The sequence below is a fragment of the Triticum aestivum genome, chromosome 5D (assembly GCF_018294505.1).
Source record: "Triticum aestivum cultivar Chinese Spring chromosome 5D, IWGSC CS RefSeq v2.1, whole genome shotgun sequence".
Lineage (NCBI taxonomy): Eukaryota > Viridiplantae > Streptophyta > Magnoliopsida > Poales > Poaceae > Triticum > Triticum aestivum.
The window spans coordinates 216,282,260-216,301,466 of record NC_057808.1 but is presented as its reverse complement, the minus strand read 5'-3'; positions in this window follow the sequence as shown (position 1 = coordinate 216,301,466).

The following is a 19,207-nucleotide window of genomic DNA, read 5'->3' as shown; positions in this document are numbered from 1 at the left end:
AAAAAAGTGATTAGTATAAAGCAAACTGTACTATGAATTGACAGTTTAAACAGTCAACCTACATGATCCATGCAGAGCACACATTTAAAAAAATGGAACTCACCGGAAGGAATCGTAAAACAACATTGTACTGGCCATCACAACAACAAAGATGGAGATCTGTGAGTCCTTCTGAGCTGAAGTTAGTTTGTTCTTGTGGGCAATAATGTAACCATCCTTCAACTGCTCCCTTCTTAAGAAGAGAGGCTTGGCTTCTTTATCCTGGCATAATCGGAACTAGGCACTTCACGTACTCCATATTCTTCTTCAGAGGAGGATGATCCTGTTGTGCAAAGACAAGAGGACAACTAAATGCTAGCATCCCTGTTTGCTCGAAAAAAAGGAAAGGAAATATTTAAAACAACACAGATGAAGCACTTCTCAAGGACAATACCACTTTCTCATGACAGTATCTAAACAGTAGCACAACACCAATAGAGATGACAAAGCTCAATCATATGGATGAAATCCGTGGGCGAGTACCAACCTTTGTCAGGAGGCTTATTGTGTAGAGCATACAGATCAAGCACTTCTCCGGAACCATCTGTTGTTATCTACTGTGGTTGCCATGCTTACTATATACTCCTCGATTAGTTTAATGTTTCCAACATCTTCTTGTGCAGTTCCACTAAAATATATGGTATCTTCAAAGAAGATCCCTGTTTGCACAAGTAGAGATAATTACATATTACATTAAGAGTGGCATCAAATCAGTGGCAAAACAATTGCTCGTTCCAGCCATAGCAATAAATTAAGATGCAAAACTATATCATTACTTGTGTCATCACAGTTCCAGTGCTTCATTACAGCACCGGGAGTTGATTTTTGTTTTTCTTCCGCTTGTTCTTCCCCTTCATCACTTGGTTCAATAACAGACAAGCTTCGCCTTCAATGTAAGATTTGGCATGTCAATTAGGGAGCACAAGTATAGCACTAAACAACGACGTTAATTTTCAGATGAAAGTGGCAAAATACAGGCCAACAGTTGTGAAATATCCTTATCTTACCTCAATGGGATATTACGGTGCACATACAGATTGGAAGTCTTGTCTCCATTTGTGCAGTTCCCTAAAATCAAGCAACATTAGCGTACAAGTAGCACAACATATGAAAGCACACTGCACAATCATGTGAAAGAAGGCTAGTACTGACCTCTCATGACGCGGAATTCAAACAACTCACAAGAAGAAGATCTGAACCAAATTTGCCAACACGGATAGGAAGTAAGATCTCCTCTTGTGCAGTTCCACTAAGATCAAGCAATCAAGCAACATTGTCGGTGTGACATTTTGGTTGAACTGCACAAAACACTCTTAAAACAAAAGTGTTTTGTGCAGTGCAACAAAAGGTCACAATAGCAACGAGGTGAAGTAGATAACCCTGTTTACACAGAGGTGCAAAGGAAACAACTAGTGGTCAATAACGGTGGATGACACAGAAGCCAACAAAAAGAAGCATCTAACTTATCTAAATGGGAAAGAAAGCAAGACAGTAGCATTTCTCAAACGGTGGCATTGATTAATATTAACAGAGAGATTATATTAACAATAAAATTCGTTAAACATGTAATTTGCTTTTAACTGTGGCATTGCATCAATTTTCCAGCGGCATTATTAGAGGGTGTTTGTTTACAGGGACATTTTGGTGTAGGGACTAAAAAAGTCCGTGTCAGTCCCATCTAAACCAAACAGGAGGGACTTTTAGGGACTAAAGAAAGAAGACCCCGAGGGAGAGTCTTTTTGGGACTTTTTCCAACAGTTGCCCCTGCCCCGCATCGCAGCTTGTCTCTATTAGTTCATTACTAGGGGTAACATGGTCTTTTAGCATGTCATTTAATAACCTCTAGTCCATGTTTAGTCCCTGGAACCAAGCAGGTAGGGACTAGGGAGTTTTTAACCAAACAGGGCCTTAGATTAACAACAGCTAAAGAGTTGCACGGGACAGTGGACGCACCAGCACCATGTGCATCTACCGATGTATGAAGGGGTGATGCACAGTCTGTTGCAACAAAGAACAAAAACAACCAAGGAGCATATTTGTGTTGGTCCCAGTTTTGTTATCTTTAGACACCTTTCCCTATGTGAGCGCAGCAAATCTAGTCCCGCTCAAACTCTACAGCCTTGTCCCCCAAAACAAAAGATCAGTTCGTTACAGATGTGCGTACTGCGTTTGTCATTGTTTCCCCTTTTCGACCAACGTAGGTGCTGGATAGCCAGTCTGTACTAGTACTTTCCCCCTTCCTTTCCTCTTTGAACCACGTCCTAGATTCATGCTATACAACTTTCCCCACTACTTTCCTGTTTGATCCAACACCTAGATTCGAGTGCAGAAGCGGAAAAAGCCCACATGCAGCTAGAGCAATGCATGTGGAATAAGTAAATTATACCTTAAGGTTCTTGGGGTGGGTTCGGTGGGCGACCGGAGGCCGTTCGGCCCACACTATGTACGGCGGCGAGGAAGAAGGGGTCGGAGGCCCTCCCGCGCCGCCGCTGGGTGAAAGAGAACAGCTGCGCCGGTAGTGGATTCCCTCCTCGCCGACGGCGACAGCGTTAAGCCTCCTTCCCTTCCCGGCGGACGGATCCTGCCGGCTCTTTGACCAGCAGTGAGGGGAGAGAGAGAGGCCAACGAAGTCTTGTTTAGATCTGGAGAGGGTGAGAGAGTGTGAAGAGAGCAACTACAAGCGCTGAGGCTCCAGCGTGTATATATATACTGGAGAGAGAGTGTGAAGAGTGCAAACCCTAGAAAACAAGCGCCGAGGCTGCAGCGTATACGTGATGAGGTGATTATACGGTCACTACGAGATCGTATAGCTCCGTATCCATCCATTTTGACCAGTCAAAGAATCCTCCTGGCACCGCCCCAGATCACTTTCTCTCTCTGTCATGCGGGGCCTACCTGTCATTGGGTGGAAGAAAGAAGTCGAACAAAAACAAAATTATGCTCAAGTGTAGTTATCGAACCCGAGACCTCAAGTTTGATGAGCGAACAGGCTAACCAGCTACACCACCCCCACGTTATGTTTAACGAGAGGAAAATAACCTTTAATACATTCCTGCATTCGTGTGACAAGCATGCCGTGTTTTTTTTGCGTGGGAGTCATTGGGATTTAAATCATAATCGTGTCATGTGGCTTTGGTGGTAAGGTCTTTTGGGATTTAAAGCAGTGTTGGTAGTACAGAAATAATGCAGCCTTAGTCACCTTACTTTTCTCCACGTAGTACGTTGGGTCCCACCAGTCAGAGGGTGAAACAAACAAATTAATAAGAAAAATTAAAAGCGCCAGCGGTGTATCTTACCTCACACATCTCGCTACTGCTCGTGAACACTGTCCAATTGATCCCTCTGTTCGCTCACGTACTATTTTAAGTGAATCCTTATTATAACATGCACACAATTTTGGGCACTTGTATTCGACCTAAGTCAGTGTGCCACCGTATCTCGTACTACTCCCTCCGTCTAGGTGTAATAAGTCACGTTAGAAGGTGCAGCGGGACCAAGGTGCAAGCAGATTTTTTTCGAAACGAGGTGCAAGCAGATTGGAGGAGAAGGAGAAACTTGACCGGTCCTTCCTCCAATCAAAGCCCTGATTTCTGTCTCTAAACGCAACAATTAATCACAACAACTAAGAGATGTCGTTTTAGCTACCATGCAGGGCCACGTATTAACTCGCATGCATCAACGCGTAGTTGCGCTCCATGCATTGGGTTTCCGGGGAGATAACAAGGCAGAGTAAGGAGCGTTTGGTTACATTGCTAGGCTGGTCATAGTGGTGAGTAACTTGGACTAGTAACATGCATATGTTACTAGTCTATGTTACTACTTTCATAGTAGGTAGTAACATATGGATGGTAACATGCAAGTCTTCATTAATTGAGATATAGACTCATTTTACCTCGGCGTGTGTGTGTGTGTTTAACAGCATGTGTGTGTTAGAGAGAGCGACACATCGACCTACTCCTACAGAGAGATGGTGTGTAGTGTACGATTTAGCCGCGAGAGTCGGTGCATCCTCTCGTTTCCGGGCGTCCGGTCGGGACAGGCGGGACAGCTGCCACGCCCGCTCCTGACCAGCCTGGCCCACCCAAAGCCCCTCCATCGCCCGCGCGCGCTTCCCGCCCGAAACGGTCAGCGCCGCTCCAAAGAATCGGTGCCGCATTCATGCCCGGGCAGAGCGGACGCGACCTCTCACTGGCGCCTGCGTTGAAGGGAGAAGCGGATTCAAGAGTGATGGTTGCTTCGTCCGTCCAACTTACTGCTGGGTCTATGTGATTTGACGGCTCATTGGTCATTATTACTGAGGTGGTAGGACTGCTGGATGTCCCACGCTTTCGGCGAAAGGAGGTACTACTAGATTACAATTTTCTCCATTCTCAGCGGAGGAGTGCGAGAGCAGTGAAAACACGCAGGCTCAGTGATTACATGGCCCACCTCACACTATCACCATATTTTCTGGACACCGTGCGACACCTAACTCTTTACATAGTACTAGTATAGTACGTACTGTAATTTATCAGCGAGATAAATTTGTACAATGCTATGAAGCTTCCAGCTTCTGTTTCATGTATCTTGCGTCCAAGGTTGCCCGTTGCAACATTTCATCAAATACAAAGGAGACTAACATGCATGCTATTGCATCTCAATGATTGACAGATCATAGCCAATATGTACTCCCTCCGTTCCAAAATAAGTGTCTCAACTTTATGCAAACTTTAGTACAAAGTTGTACTACTACTAAAGTTGACACTTATTTTGGAACAGAGACAGCTAAAGAAAAAAATGATCCATGCAGTCCCTAGCCCTTGAACCGTAAACCCTAACCAGGCTTTAATTTGCTGGCAACGTTGGAGCTTCCGAAGAAATGAAGTTTGCAACCCTTTGACCATCGGATCATTTTGTGCAGTTTCACCAAAATCGAGATGAGCATCCCTGTGGCAAAGAAATTGAAGAAGCGTGATTAGAATAAGATTACTGGGACTAGTTGATGAGACATAAACTCATCACAAATACAGTACGTAGAAGCCAGTAGAGGTATGTGCGGGGCAAAGAAGTAGAGAAATATCCACATGGAGTGATGTGGGCAGCTGGAGCAGTGGTGCAAGCCGCTGTAAGGGAGTTGTACCTGAGGGATGTCGGGATGTAGCTCAACCTAGAGGAGGGTGGTGGAGGAGGCAACTGCCACGTCGCGGCAGTGAGCAATGGACGAAGGCAACCTGCAGCTTTGTGAGAGAGAACGCGGGGACCCCTGATCGGGACGTGCGACAGTGGTTTCACCGTCGCGACGGCGACCGCATCTACACTAAGCATCCACCCCTTCCCCCGTGAACGTGATCCACCAGGATGTAGATATGTGGCCCACAGTTGTTTTGTGCGAGAGAGTGTGAAGACAGAAGAGAGCAACCCAGCAAGCAACCGTGTAGGCTCGTTCTGCCTATGTATATAGTGGAGTGGTTTCCTTTTCTTCCATATGAACCTATTTATATGCGTACGTGCCACTGAAGAAAAAACTTTATTTATAAATGACGCGGCACCTACTACTCGTTCTCCTATAAACCTTGTGCTTGGCATCTCCAAAATATTAACCTTGCGATTGGCTCTTCGCCTCTTCGGGAAGTCGAGCAATAATGGTACTGCAATATATATCGTTCTGGCTATATGAGACCGAATGAATTGCTACACGTCCACCACATGGGCGAGGGTCGAGGGGCGAGGGAGAGTGCGTACTATTACGTCCGTTTCAATATGGACTACATACGGAGCAAAATGAGTGAATCTACACTCTAAAATACGTCTATATACATCAGTGTTTGGAGTATGTACTAGTAGTTCATATTGAAATCTACTAAAGGACATATATTCCAAACAATATGATAATCTCTCTAACCAAGGTAGGGACGAGGAGTAAACGGAGGGTGTAGTAAAATTTTCTCCTCGTCCTGCGAGCCACCGCGTGCGTGGGCGAGGGAGCGGGCGTAAGGCGTACTAGTAAGCAAGCTTCACCTCATCCTGCGAGCCACCGCGCCCGTGGGCGGGGAGACGGCGTACTAAGCAAGCTTCTCCTCGTTCTGCGAGTTGACGGGACACATCAAAAGTACTCCAGTGTATAGAGCCTTGCCTCTAAGGTAGGCCCCACATGGTTTGCCTCTTTTTTAACATAACGTGTCAAGTCGCAATTTGTTTGTTCATCCGTGGTAGACGATCCTCTATCAAGTGGACAACCAGTACGCGTGTCAAATTACCACGTGGGCTGCCTTTTCGTACAGAAATGAGCTCCACCGTGTACCCGTGCGGGTGTGGTTGGGAAAGAGACGGAGTACGTGCGCCGTGCGTGCACCTCTTCTCTTCGTGCACGTCCCCCACCTACGTGGGTGTGTGTGAGAGAGATACAAACCTAGACAGATGGCGTGTGCGTTCGTGAGTGTTTTTTGTTTTGGGGGGGTGGTGATTTCGTGAATGTATTTGTGGGAATATGTGTCGATGACATCTCAAACAAAATTTTGCATGCAATGTGTGTGAAATAGAGGCATATCCATATCATATAGAGAGGGCCAGAGGGGCGATCCACGAGAAGAGAGGGAGGGGTCATAGATATCGATAGAGTCGAAGAGAGGATCAAGTGGGTGGGTGCGAGATGGATGAAGAGAGCCATCGAAATTGTGTGTGTGCAAGTCAAAGATATAGGGCGACTGACCTACCAGAACGTCAGAGGGCACATGGCAAGTTTGTGTGTGGCAGGGAGACATGACTAGAGCGCTCGATGTATCGGTGTGTGTGGGGGGGGTGGGGGAGGGGGAGGCAGAGGCCTAACTAAAGAGGTAGAACGACTCGTATATGTGTTGAGAAGGAGAGACCCAGCTATGTCTTGAGGGAGATGGGTCGACATCCATACATAACTGAAGGACGGGAAATAGGTTGGGACAGAGAGAGAGAGAGAGAGGAGAGAGAGGGAGGGAGAGGGGTAGAGTGCTGGATGGGTGATGGAGTTGCTTCTCGAAGATGGTGGGAGAGGCCTACTAGACAAACTGAGGGTAGAACTGCAATATTATCAATAAGAGTGGGGATGTGTTTCTGTGTGTGCCTGTGCGTGATAGATCTGTCGGGACGCATGCATGGATGATGAAGGGGAACCATGTGTTTGCTAAGCAAACCTAACTAGATCGGTAGATCAATTGTTGTTTGTCGGAGGAAGGGAGAGACATAACTAATGAGGTAGATCGATCGACGCGTGGGGAAAACGAGTTATAAGGACCTAGCTAGCTATATGTATAGCGGGAGATCGGTCGGTGTACATCCATTTGTTAGAGGCAAATAAGGCCCAGCGAGACGGATAGACAGAGAGAATGGAGCTAGGAGGTGGTGCGAGAGGCCGAGCTACTAGCTAGATAGGGGGAGGAGTGTGCGGTTGTGAGATCGATGAAAAGAGGGGCGAGAGTTTACACGTGTGTGGGACCGTATGAGAGACACGAGGCATGGACACAGAAAGGAGGAGATGGAAGGTGCGTGTGTACGTATGTTGTAGGCAGACGCTGGAGAGGTTTATCGATCGGTGTGTGTCGGAAAGGAGTTGTGGAGACTGTGGGAGAACGACCTAAAGAAAAAAATGAATGTGCGCGATGGATAGAATGCTGAGGGAGGGGGAGGGCGAGGAGGGCGTGTGCATGCACGAGAGAAAGTTAGTGCTAGCTACAAAGGTTAGAGGATTGTGTGGGTGTAAGAGACTAACAAAGATCATAATTTGATATGAAAGTGGATTCATATATTTGAATAGGAGATCATAGTGTTATAAACATATGCATGCATGAATATAGCGGTGATACGCGTGCTGTGGTTTTGCACATGTTATACCATAATGTGATAATGCATGGCGTTTGCAACTCACAGCTAAATGTCGAACAATCTAAACCATACTATATATCGAACAATCTCACATTTTATTTGAATTTGTGATAATGTGTGGCGTTTGCAGCTTACAACTAAATATCGAACAATCTAAACAATACTATATATCGAACAATCTCACATTTTATTTGAATTTGTGGTAATGTGTGGTGTTTGCAACTCACATCTAAATACTTGTAGGCGTAGGGGGCGGGGCACCATACATTATGTGATAAACACATTATACATATGAGACATGGTTTAGATTATGAAGATCTAGCTAGAGCTTGAAATGTACTGTGATTTGAAATCAACATAAAGTGGATTCAAAAAATCGAGTTCGAGTTCATATAGTACACATAGTTCATATCTAACTCGAGAGTAATCATGTGGTGTGCTGTGAAGATAATACACAAACGATGGTTTAACTTGACAATAATGATGATTGTAGATCTTATTAAAATAGAGAAACGAATTCAAATGGTTTGACTTCACAACAATCATCATTGTAGATCTTATTCAAATAGAGAAACGAATTCAAATTTAGTTCATATTGAAGCGGTAGTATATACGTTTGGAATGCACTAAAACGTTCATTTGAGTAGCAGGTTGCATTCATTATACACGTAGCGAAATATTTTAATTGAACATAACATGAATTCAAAGTTTTGAATGACATTTGTATGCGAATTGATTTGGTATAGTACACGGGACTAGACTCTCTTGTGTATTGCGAATTGATTTCATTTTGTTTTTTCGTCGACGGAAGTGCGAATTGATTTGGTACAGTACACGTTGGGCTTGTCCGGAAATTTCAACCCGCGCCTTGTTACCCCGAAATATTTAAGATATATATTTGTCTCGTTGTGCTCCGACAACTCCCTCCATCTCAACTCGCGCCTTGCTATTCCAAAATTGCAACGCGCGCGAAAACTCCCACCTCCTGTGAAATCCCGACACGCGAAATACCCGTGATACCCCTGAACCGAAAGAACCGCCTAGCTCAAATCGTTGGGGGTAATTTTGTAACTTACCCCACATTTCGGACAAGCACGTCCCTAAGCCATGGTAACCCACTCCCATCCCATCCGCCCACCCATTCGTACACCGAGGCCGTGAAAACCCGCGAAGCCCCACACCCTCCTCCGTCCGCCACCCACCGGAGCCTCTTCCCCGACGACGTCGCCCACAGCAACACCTTGACGTCCCTCATCCACCATACCGGATGGGGATCCGTCGTCGATCTCGTCGTCCCCCCAGTTCAGCCACCCCGTCCTCCACCTCCAAGGAGCTGCCCCGACGTTCTCCTCGTCTTTCACGCCACCTCCATTCCCACACCGCCGTCTTCACTTGCACCACCGGAAGAGCATCATCATCACCGTTTCCTCGGATGAAGCTGAGGCCTAAGCGGCGCCACCAAAGAGGTTGTACACTAATCGCCGCATTTTCTTCTTGATTCGATCTCATGGTGCTGCCGGTGCTCGGTCCCGAGCCTCCACGGCGCGGCTCCATCCAAGGCGGCGTCGCCGCCACTTCCTCCATGGCGTCGCTCCGGCGGTGACGTCCACATCAGTAGGAGCTGCTGCTGCTTTAGCTCTCGCTCACGCTGCTGCTCTGCTCTTGCTCCCGGTCCCCTGCTTGCTCTGCTCTTGCTCTTGCTCTTGCTCGCGCTGCTGCTCTCGCTCTTGCTCTTGCTTGCGATGCTGCTCCGATTTAGCTACACTTCAGTCGACTGAATCGACTTTTGGGTCAGTCGATTTTCAGGGGGTGGGGGCTCGCCGGAGTTAAGGAAGAACCAGCCGCAGCGGGGAGGGGGGCTCCCGGAGAGGTACCCCACTATCTATCTTAGGGTTCAGGGTGGGGGCGGTGGTCGCCGGCGGTGGTGGGGTGGTGGCGTGGGGATCACCGGAGAAAAAGCTCGGCACGGGGGGCCTAGAGGGATGGCCGGGGCGGCGGTGGACCAGCGGTGGGGAGTGGTTTTGGGGCGGGCGGGGCGGCGCACCGCCGGCCGTGGGCGGCGGAGGACGGCGGTTTGGTCGGTGGTGGCTGGTGGCTCAGGGGGGTGGAGGTTGAAATTGAACTGCAGGCCCTTGATTTCGTATCCAACGACTGGAAAATCGACTGACCAGTGATGAAAAATTCAGTTGACCGGCTCTTGCACGCGCTGCTACTGCTGCTGTTGCTACTACTGCTTTTCTGCTACTAGCTAGTGCGTTCAGTTTCGACAGTAAAATTCAGTTTCGACAGCAAAATTCAGTTTCGACAGTTAAGTTCAGTTTCAACAGTTAAATTCAGTTTCGACAGTTAAGTTCAGAGATGAGCGGCTGATGTATTTTACATCTAGCACTTTGTGGTTATGTATTTTACATCATCTATTGGAGATGCTATTAGAATTCCACTCAGGTTAACGTTGTATCTCCTGTCCTGCTTCAGCCTCAGCGTCGTACAACTCACCGAAGATGCTCCAACGACGAAACCCTCCATCACAGTGGAGCAGTACCCCGGGCTCCATCTCAAGATGCCTAAGATCTTCTTCCCCTCCTCCGACAGCGAAGTCAGTCGGATCATCCTCACCGACCAACCCAATCACACTGAGATTGACATGGCTTCGCCAAAGAGGTTGTACACTTGTTGCATCTCTTTTTTACTCTACATGTTATATATATTGTCCACTGAGCACATGCAGTAACGTGAAATACGATTAGTTTCTCCTACTATATGACAAGCAGTGAGGTATCAGGCAACTTAGCTATCTGTGATGGACTCTCTTGAACGCCATCATTATTTATCTCTGCGTGTTTGAGCTGTGCATTTGTCGATGGGCCTGGGAGTTGAGCTAGTAGGGCAGTGGCCTGGGTCCAAAGTAGTAGAAGTAGGCAAGTAGCACAAAAACATTTTTTGAGTGTAGCTTTTCCTTGCTCAAGCCTGCCTACTAGAATCGCCAGTGCTGAAAGGAAAAGTGAAGGAAAAACATAGGAATTGGGAAAGTTTCCTATGGTACTACTATTCATGCATTTGGTTCAAAGGAATGGAGCAAAGGAAAACTGTAGGATTGTTCCTTTAGTGTCTCCTTGAAAGAAAACCGTACGGATTTTAATTTCCACTTGTCCTCTTTTCAAATTCCTATTCATGAAGCCAAGACTAAGAAGTAGCATAATAGCATTATAACCGTACATTTTCTTGTGGTTTGACTTAATCTCACCATGCTTCTTTGCATCCTGTGATCTTCCAATTCTTGTGAACCAAACACCAGATTGGCAGAAATCCTGTTGTTTTAAATTCTCTGTTTTGCACGTGCATTCCTATCCTATTACTGTGTATTTCCTATCCCTGCGTTGTTAGAATCCTCCAATTCAAACGAGCCCTTACAGAATTACTTCTCTTACAGATAGTTGTCAAAGAAAACCTTGTGTGGTTTGTCCCGCTCCTGCTGCGCCGTCGTCCACCCAAGCTCAGCTGGTCCAACGACAGAGGGTCCAGCACAGCAGGGATCCGGCCTCCAGACTGTCTTTCGCCGCCTCAGATCTTCTTCCCCGCCGCCGGCAGCCATGACAACTGCATTACATCATCAACCGAGCAGATGACCTCGAGGACTACACGGGTCCGCAAGAGAGGTCGCACTCTTTCGTGTCTGCTACGTTATGCATCGCTTAATATTACATGCTACTTTATCGTCTTGTTCACGATTAGACTCTGAGTCAGCTCCAAACTAATGGTCAAACATGAGTTTTTAAATGGTTGTGGGGTACATATCGGGGCCGCAATCAATAGTATCTATCTACTATCTGGTTAATCTCTGGTGTCTACTATGAGTTTCATGTCTGGGGGGAAACAAATAATAAAGAAGCCATTACTGTATTTTTAACTGAAGCCATTATCTGCCTGCTATCATTGGTTTGGGTCTATCCACAGGTTGCTACCATCACTCTTGATTCTGCATGCACTCCTTACATAATCTCACTATGTTTTATTCCTATGCATGTCAGTTATTGTACACAATGGAACTGAACATGTAGAGCAAAAGAGTCGAGCCTTGCGTGGCAATAAAATTTCATGCAGACGTCGCTCCATGGTAGGTGCAAGGCAGCCCCCTCCACCCATTTCGATTTGTAATCGAGAGGAAGATGTCTGTTCTGAGGGGTATTCAGATGGAGAAGACCACTCATATTTACCCCTGAGGTCTTTGCTCTAATTTGGCATGCTGATGTTGGTTATATCATGCATATGGTGCCTTGCGTTGCTTACTTTATACATCAATATGTCAACTGCTTAGTTTAGACATGCTTTGTGTGAATGCCATTGTTAGTTTATTCATCGTTTATGTGAATTATGCAACGCCATCTTGTTTAGCCAGGCATCATATATGTGAATTTGCAATGCCATCCTACTTAGCAGTCATCTTATATGTGAATTATATCAGGCCATCCTTTTTTTTCGTTACGTATTACATTTTCAACAATGTAGTACATTCAACTACCTTCGTGTGCATCAGCCATTTGACATGGTGATGGAAAATTCTGGAGTGAAAACAAGGTCTTCAGAGCAGACTATGCTATCTGACGAAGCGCATATCTCGCTGGTTACGGATAGCTCCTCAGAGGAGGATTCAGAGACAGATGACCAGTCATATTCCCCCTCCCCCCGAGGTGTATGCTCTAACTTGGCAGGGTTATGTTGCTCATATCGTGCGTATGGTGTCTTGCATTGCTATGTCATTTGATTAGTTTAGACATGCTTTGTGTGAATGCCACCTGTTTAGTGTCTAATTACCATATATATGAATTATGCATTGCCATCTTGTTGCAAGACATTATATATGTGAATTATGCAATGCTATCTTATTGCAAAGGCATTATATATGTGAATTATGCAATGCCATGCTGTTGAGCCAATCATCATGTATGTGAATTATATCATGCTATCATTTTTTTGTATTACGTGTTCCATTTGTCGACAACGTTTGTATATTCAACTACTCTTCCTGTGCATCAGCCATTTGAAGCGGTGATGGAAGTATCTGGAGTGAAAACAAGGTATTCAGAGAAGAGAATGCTACCTGCTGAAGCAGACATCTTGCTGGATACAGAGAGCTCCTCAGAGGAGGATTCAGAGACTAATGACCAGTCCTATTTCCCCCCTGAGGTCTATGCTCAAACTTCGGAGGGTTATATTACCCATGTCATGCATGTTGTCTTGCATTGCTTAGTTTTTACATCATATATGGATTGCCATCTGCTTACTTGCTTACTATATAAATCATATATTTGAATTATATCATGCCATCATGTTTATGTACACAGCATCTATCTGAATTATGGCATGGCAACCCATTTAATAAAGACATCATATAGTTATATCATCTCATCATGTTTAGTGTTTACAATCATCATATTTTGAATTATGTCATTCTATCCGGGAATTATATCGTGCTATCATGTTTCCATAGGCGGCATGTATGTGAATTATGGCATGCCAACCTATTTAATAAACACATTATATAGTTATATCATATCATCCTGTTTACATAGTCATCATATTTTGAACTATGTCTTTCCATCTTTTTTAGTTAGCCATCATAATGTGAAATTGTGTCATGCTATCCTGTTTAGTTAGCCATCATATATGTGAAATTGTGTCATGCTATCCTGTTTGGTTAGACAACATAAATGTGAATTATTTCATGCCCTCTTTTATTCCCCACTATCCATTGCACCTGTCTATCATACAATGTCTGTACATTCAATTACTTTTCTTGTTTATCAGCCATTTGAATTGGAGAGGGTGATGGCAGTATCTAAGGGAGTAACAACACGGTCTTCAGAAAAGATAGTGCTACCAGTTGATGCAGATAGAACCACGGTTGTACTTGCCCAAGAACCAGCCCCACCACACATAACCCAGACTCTCATAGATTGTACCCCTACCCAGTTGGACAGAGAACCAGCTACACCCTTTCTAACCCCAACCCCAGCAGATAGTAACCCAGTTCCAGTTGACACAACACCGTCTCCACCATAGAGCACCCAAACACGAGCAGTTAGTAAGGGAACTACAGTGCCCAAAGCACGAAGACCACCACTCCGAATCCCAACTCAACGCTTAAAGGAGAAGAAGAAATTGTTCTCAGGTCAGGTTCTGTAGCTATGGTTCATACTCCTTTGCTCTTGCATCACTGTATTTACTCAGACCAACTATTTTCAAATTTGAAGGATGGAATTGAAACTCCAATGGCGCAACAGGTATGTTTTAAACCTCTTTCTTTAATTGGTTTGCTGTTGTAACTTGCTCTATGTTGATTTCAGTTTCAATTGAATAAACAGTTATGTTCTCATGTCATGCACATTACAAGTGTTGTTATTGCTCTATAGTTTCCCACACTTATATTCTGTCTATTCTGCTTTGTCTTGAACAAATATTATTTGAACTGTGTCTCTATCTTGATTTGGCAACAAAAACTAGAATGATATAGACCATAAAGTGGCCATGGTACATAGATATATGTTTGTTTCATGTTGTTATCATGTGCACTTTACTACTGAACCGATTTACCAAAATGGGTTTCATATACAACATGGTAAACCTGTGATGTGTCTGCTTGTTTCTCTTTTAGAATGCAGACAAAATATTGGAGAACAGTACCCCGTTATGCAATGGTAAAGGAAGTAATGCAGATAAGGTTCAAGATAGTGAGACATCCCTGTTGGTCTCCAAGAAAGCTGATAAAAACTACCTTGACGACGGTGAGAGAACCCAAAAGTCGTGTCTGATGTAGTGTTCGAGTTACTGGCCACTACTACTAGCACAAGCTCTTCGAACTCGCTGCCTGAATCAGTTCGTCTTCTTGAGTCTCAGCTTCAAGTTGAAAGACATCGATCAGATGTGCTGCGATAGGAAGCTGAAGGACTGAGGAAGTCCCTGCAGAATTCAGATGCATACTTTCTGGTGCAACAACAAGCGCTGGAGGATTTAAGTGCCAAACAAGAGAAAGTTAATAAGCTTGCTAAGCATCTTGCCGGCATTATGGGTACCCAGGATATTGTTTCTTGAGATCTTCTGAAGTGGTTTCAGTTCTGGACTTGTTTTGCTGCGGCGTTTATTTGCACTGGTCGCCAACTTTGACAACCAGTGTATATGATATGCTGCTTTGTTCCCTATATTTGCACTGGTGGCGAACTTTGATGCCTAATGGATGTAATATGTGTAATAGCCGTGATAGCCTAGCGTAAGTTGCTTGCTTATTTATTTCCTTGTTGTCTTGTTTATTTGTTTGCTTGTAGTCAGTGCTGTTCTTTTTCCGCGGTTTGCTAGTGGCCGCAATAACCTATTTTTTAAAACTAGGCCACAATAACCATGGGCTACATATTTACTGTAGTGACACTGGGCCTTCTACGGGCCGTAGAAACAATGGGCCTTCTGCGGGGCGTAGAGAAAATGGGCCTTCTACGGGTCGTATCATCAATGGGCCTTCTACGAGCCGTATTATCAATGGGCCTTCTACAGGCCGTATCATCAATGGGCCTTCTACGGGCCGTATGATCGATTGCCCAAACATGGGCCAATAACATACCGCATTATGGCTGTAAACGGGCTAGATTTGGAATCGTCCGTTCATGGGCCGACCATAACGGGCCATCGTTAATCGGCCGTATTTGATGACGCTATGAAAATGGCCCAATGTATTAACAGGCCACAAACGGGCCGACTGTAACCACGAGCTGAATTTGGCCCACAAGCAGAAAATGACAATAACGGGTCGTAAGTAACCGAATGCTGGAAATGAGCCCAAGAATAAATTGGCCCTGAGAAGGCCGAAAGATAACATGGGCTGGAAACAGCCCAACGGTATAATGGGCTGTTAATGGGTATAAAGTGATACATTGTTCATTACGGGCCAGTTTCACCACGGGTCGTTAATGGGCCAAGAGTTACAAAGGGCCTCATATGGGCCAAAAGACTTCATGGGCTATACATGGGCCGGAAGTTGAAGCGGGCCGGAATCATATTGGACGGCCCAGATGACGCTACTGGCCTACTGGGCCTAATTCGGATAGGTCGTAACGGGCCCTGAGTTAGCGGGCTGTAAATGGGCTATATGCGAACAGGTCGTTAATAGGCTTTCCGTGGGCCGGCCCGCCACCTTTTGACCAAGTCAAACGGGCTGGCTTTTTCATAGGAATGGGCCTCTGTTGGGCCCTGCCACGTGTCGATGTATCATAGGCGCCTTCGGTCCAATGAGTGGATGACATCTATCCCAACGATGAGCCGACACGTGTTTCCTCCAGCCAATGATGATTTTACACGTGGAAAATCCCCATTGGTTGGGGCTGTTAACGGGTTATCGGATCCAAAACCGGACCCGATAGCGTAACGGCGAGCCGTTACGATGGATGCCACGTGTCGGTCACCCTTGAAGAAAGCACTTCTATGACGCGGGATTTATTGTCATGGAAGTGGACACTTCCGTGATGATATTTTTGGTAATGTCATGGAACACTTCTACGACAACACATGTATGACTATCTTGATTCTGTCATAAAATCGTCATGGATGTACATGCATGACAGAAAACGTGACCTACTGTGACAAACACGTACCATCACGGAAGTGTATTTTTTGTAGTGTCACTGCCCGCGCCCTGCTGGTCCACCCCCGTCGTCGCCAGCAAGGTGCTCGACGGTCTGCCCGAATCAATTGAGGTACGATTTCATCATGGTGGACAGCTTGGATGAGTTTTTTTTACAACAACTTCATGTGTTCATCATCTAAAGAATCGTCCGACGATGATGATGATGCTGCGATAGCTACTTTGGTCGCCAATGAGCACATTACTAGGCAGCGACCAAGGTTTAGGGAATTGATCCTGAGCCATGCTCCGGGGTTGAATCGTAATAGAGGGAGGGGCCATTACCTTCTCTACAACAATTATTTCAAGTACAATGACCCACTATTCCCTCCCAACCTTTTCCGGCAACGCTTCCGGATAGGGAGACATGCGTTCAACCGTATTCGGGAGAGAGTGGTGGTGTATGATGGTTACTTCTGTTGAGTATATTGATTATTAGGAAAGAAGAGATAGACTAGGATGTGTTCTGGCTTGTCTTGTACTCCAAGTTGATCATTGTACTCATATATATATATGCCCACGAGGCTCAAGCAATACAACAATCGATTCCATCAAATCCCCCTCTCCCTTCTAACATGGTATCAGTTTCCGGGTTCTAAACCCTAGCCGCCGCCCTTTCCGCCCCTGGGGCGGTCGGCCTTCATGACCGCCGCTGGGGGCCGCGCCACCCGTACCTAGGGTTCGTCCGCCAGTCGTGTCGACCGGCTGCCCTAGAGAGTCTTTTTCCCGATCCTTAGATTTGGGTTTTTCTCTCTCTCGCCGGTCGCTTTGACCGACGTCTACTTTTTGGTTTTCCGATCTATGCTTGATCGGTTTACGTCGCCCGCCGTCGCCGTCGACCCTCGTGCGCGTCTACTTCGACACCGACATCGATTACACCGGCCTCTTCTTCGACACAGCCGTCTGCGATACGCGGTGGCCCATAAGGGCTGACGTCCGCGCAATTGTCCGCAAGTTGCTGTGTGCCGGCCATTCTCGCCTTCATCAGATCACGGCTTCCATCGACTTTCGCCTTCACCCGGATCGGTTGCCGGCTCCCCAGGTTCACGCATGCAACGCGTGCACTTGTGTGGTGGTCATGCATCGGCCCATCGTCCTGGCGCGGACCATGTATCCCGTGCTGGTTTTTCTGATGCTTGCATGTGTTGCTCCACGTGCGGGTGCGCTTGTGCTCCCGTCGGCGAACGCGCGCTATTAGCTCATCCGGCCACGCAGACATACGCCGCTACCGTCTGCCACGTCCGTCTGACTCATGCCACGCGGACACTTCGACTTTGCGGATGTTTGGACTGATCACCCAAGCATACGCGACCTTCTCCATCTACGGCACGCGACCGATCTGATCAGTCGTCTGCGTGCCTCCGCTGGATCCGTGAAGATCGTCAGCGCCTTTACACCGATCGAGCATCGGGCTGCCGCTGCGTCGCCCTGTCGGGCCGCAGCGCCGCCAACCCGTGGTTCTTCTCCCGGCTTCACCGACCCGCGTCACCGCTGTGTCGCCCCTTCGGGCCATAGTGCCGCGGCCCGCGGTCCTCCGCCGCCCCGAGGCCGTCCGCTCTTGGCCGTCCCGAGTCCGTTCCGCGGTTGCACCGACCCGAGTTTCGCCGCTGCGCCGCCCCTTCTGGCTGTAGCGCCGCAACCCGTGGTCCCCGCCGTCGCCCCGACCTGCCCACCGCCACTGCGTCTCCCCTTCGGGCCGTAGCGTCGAGGCCCGCGGTCCACCGCCGTTCCCGCGCGTCGACTTCCCGTGGCATGCGCCGCGCCGCCTCCTTCGGAGCGGGAACGCCACCTTCCGCGCCGGTCTTCGTCACGCTGTCAGGGTTCTTCGTCTACTTCGAGCACTGCCGCCGCGCTCCTAACCTAGCCGCCGCCGCCACTGTCAGGCCGCCGCCGCCGCTCTACTTTGGCCGCTTCCACCGCTACCCCGTAGCCGCCGCCACCGCCTGTCCACCTCCTTCGTCTTCGTCCAGCACCAGCTCGTCGTCAGCGTCGCCGTCATCTACCCCGACCACTTCGTCTACTCCGACAACCGCGGGTGACATTGGCCCCGCGCCGATTGGCGTCGCAACCGTCGTCGAGTTCTTCTCTACTGGCCCCTCCGACTTCTTCGACATGGCGTACAGCTCGTGCAGGTCCCTCGTCTACGCATGCCCGGTGCTGGCAACACCGATGCGTGCCTTCGTCCACGACGTGTCCCCGGGCCTGGCAAGCCTGGTGCGGCGTTTCGTCAACTTCGTCTTCGTCCGTCTACGCATGCCCGGTGCTGGCAACACCTGTGCGTGCCTTCGTCCACGATGTGTCCCCGGGCTTGGCAAACCCGTCGCGACGCCTCGTCAACACCAACTTCTCTCCGGCGCACCCCTACTTAGACATCATTGTGCCCATGCTAACTCGACGCCTCCTTGCGCCCGCGGCTCCGCGACTTCCTCGACACCGGCCACCCCGACCCGACATTGACCACGGCATTCTTCGCACAGCTACCTCGACCACGGCTCCACCACCCACGCTCTCGGCTACATCGACAAATGGCACAAAGGGCTACCCCCTTGCTTGAGCAACCTCGTCCGTTTCCACTCCAGCCACGCCTTCCGTGATGCATCGACCGTTACGACTGTAGGGGGTGTCCGTCGGCTTGCCTTCGGATTCTTCTCCAGTCTCACCGTCTGCGTC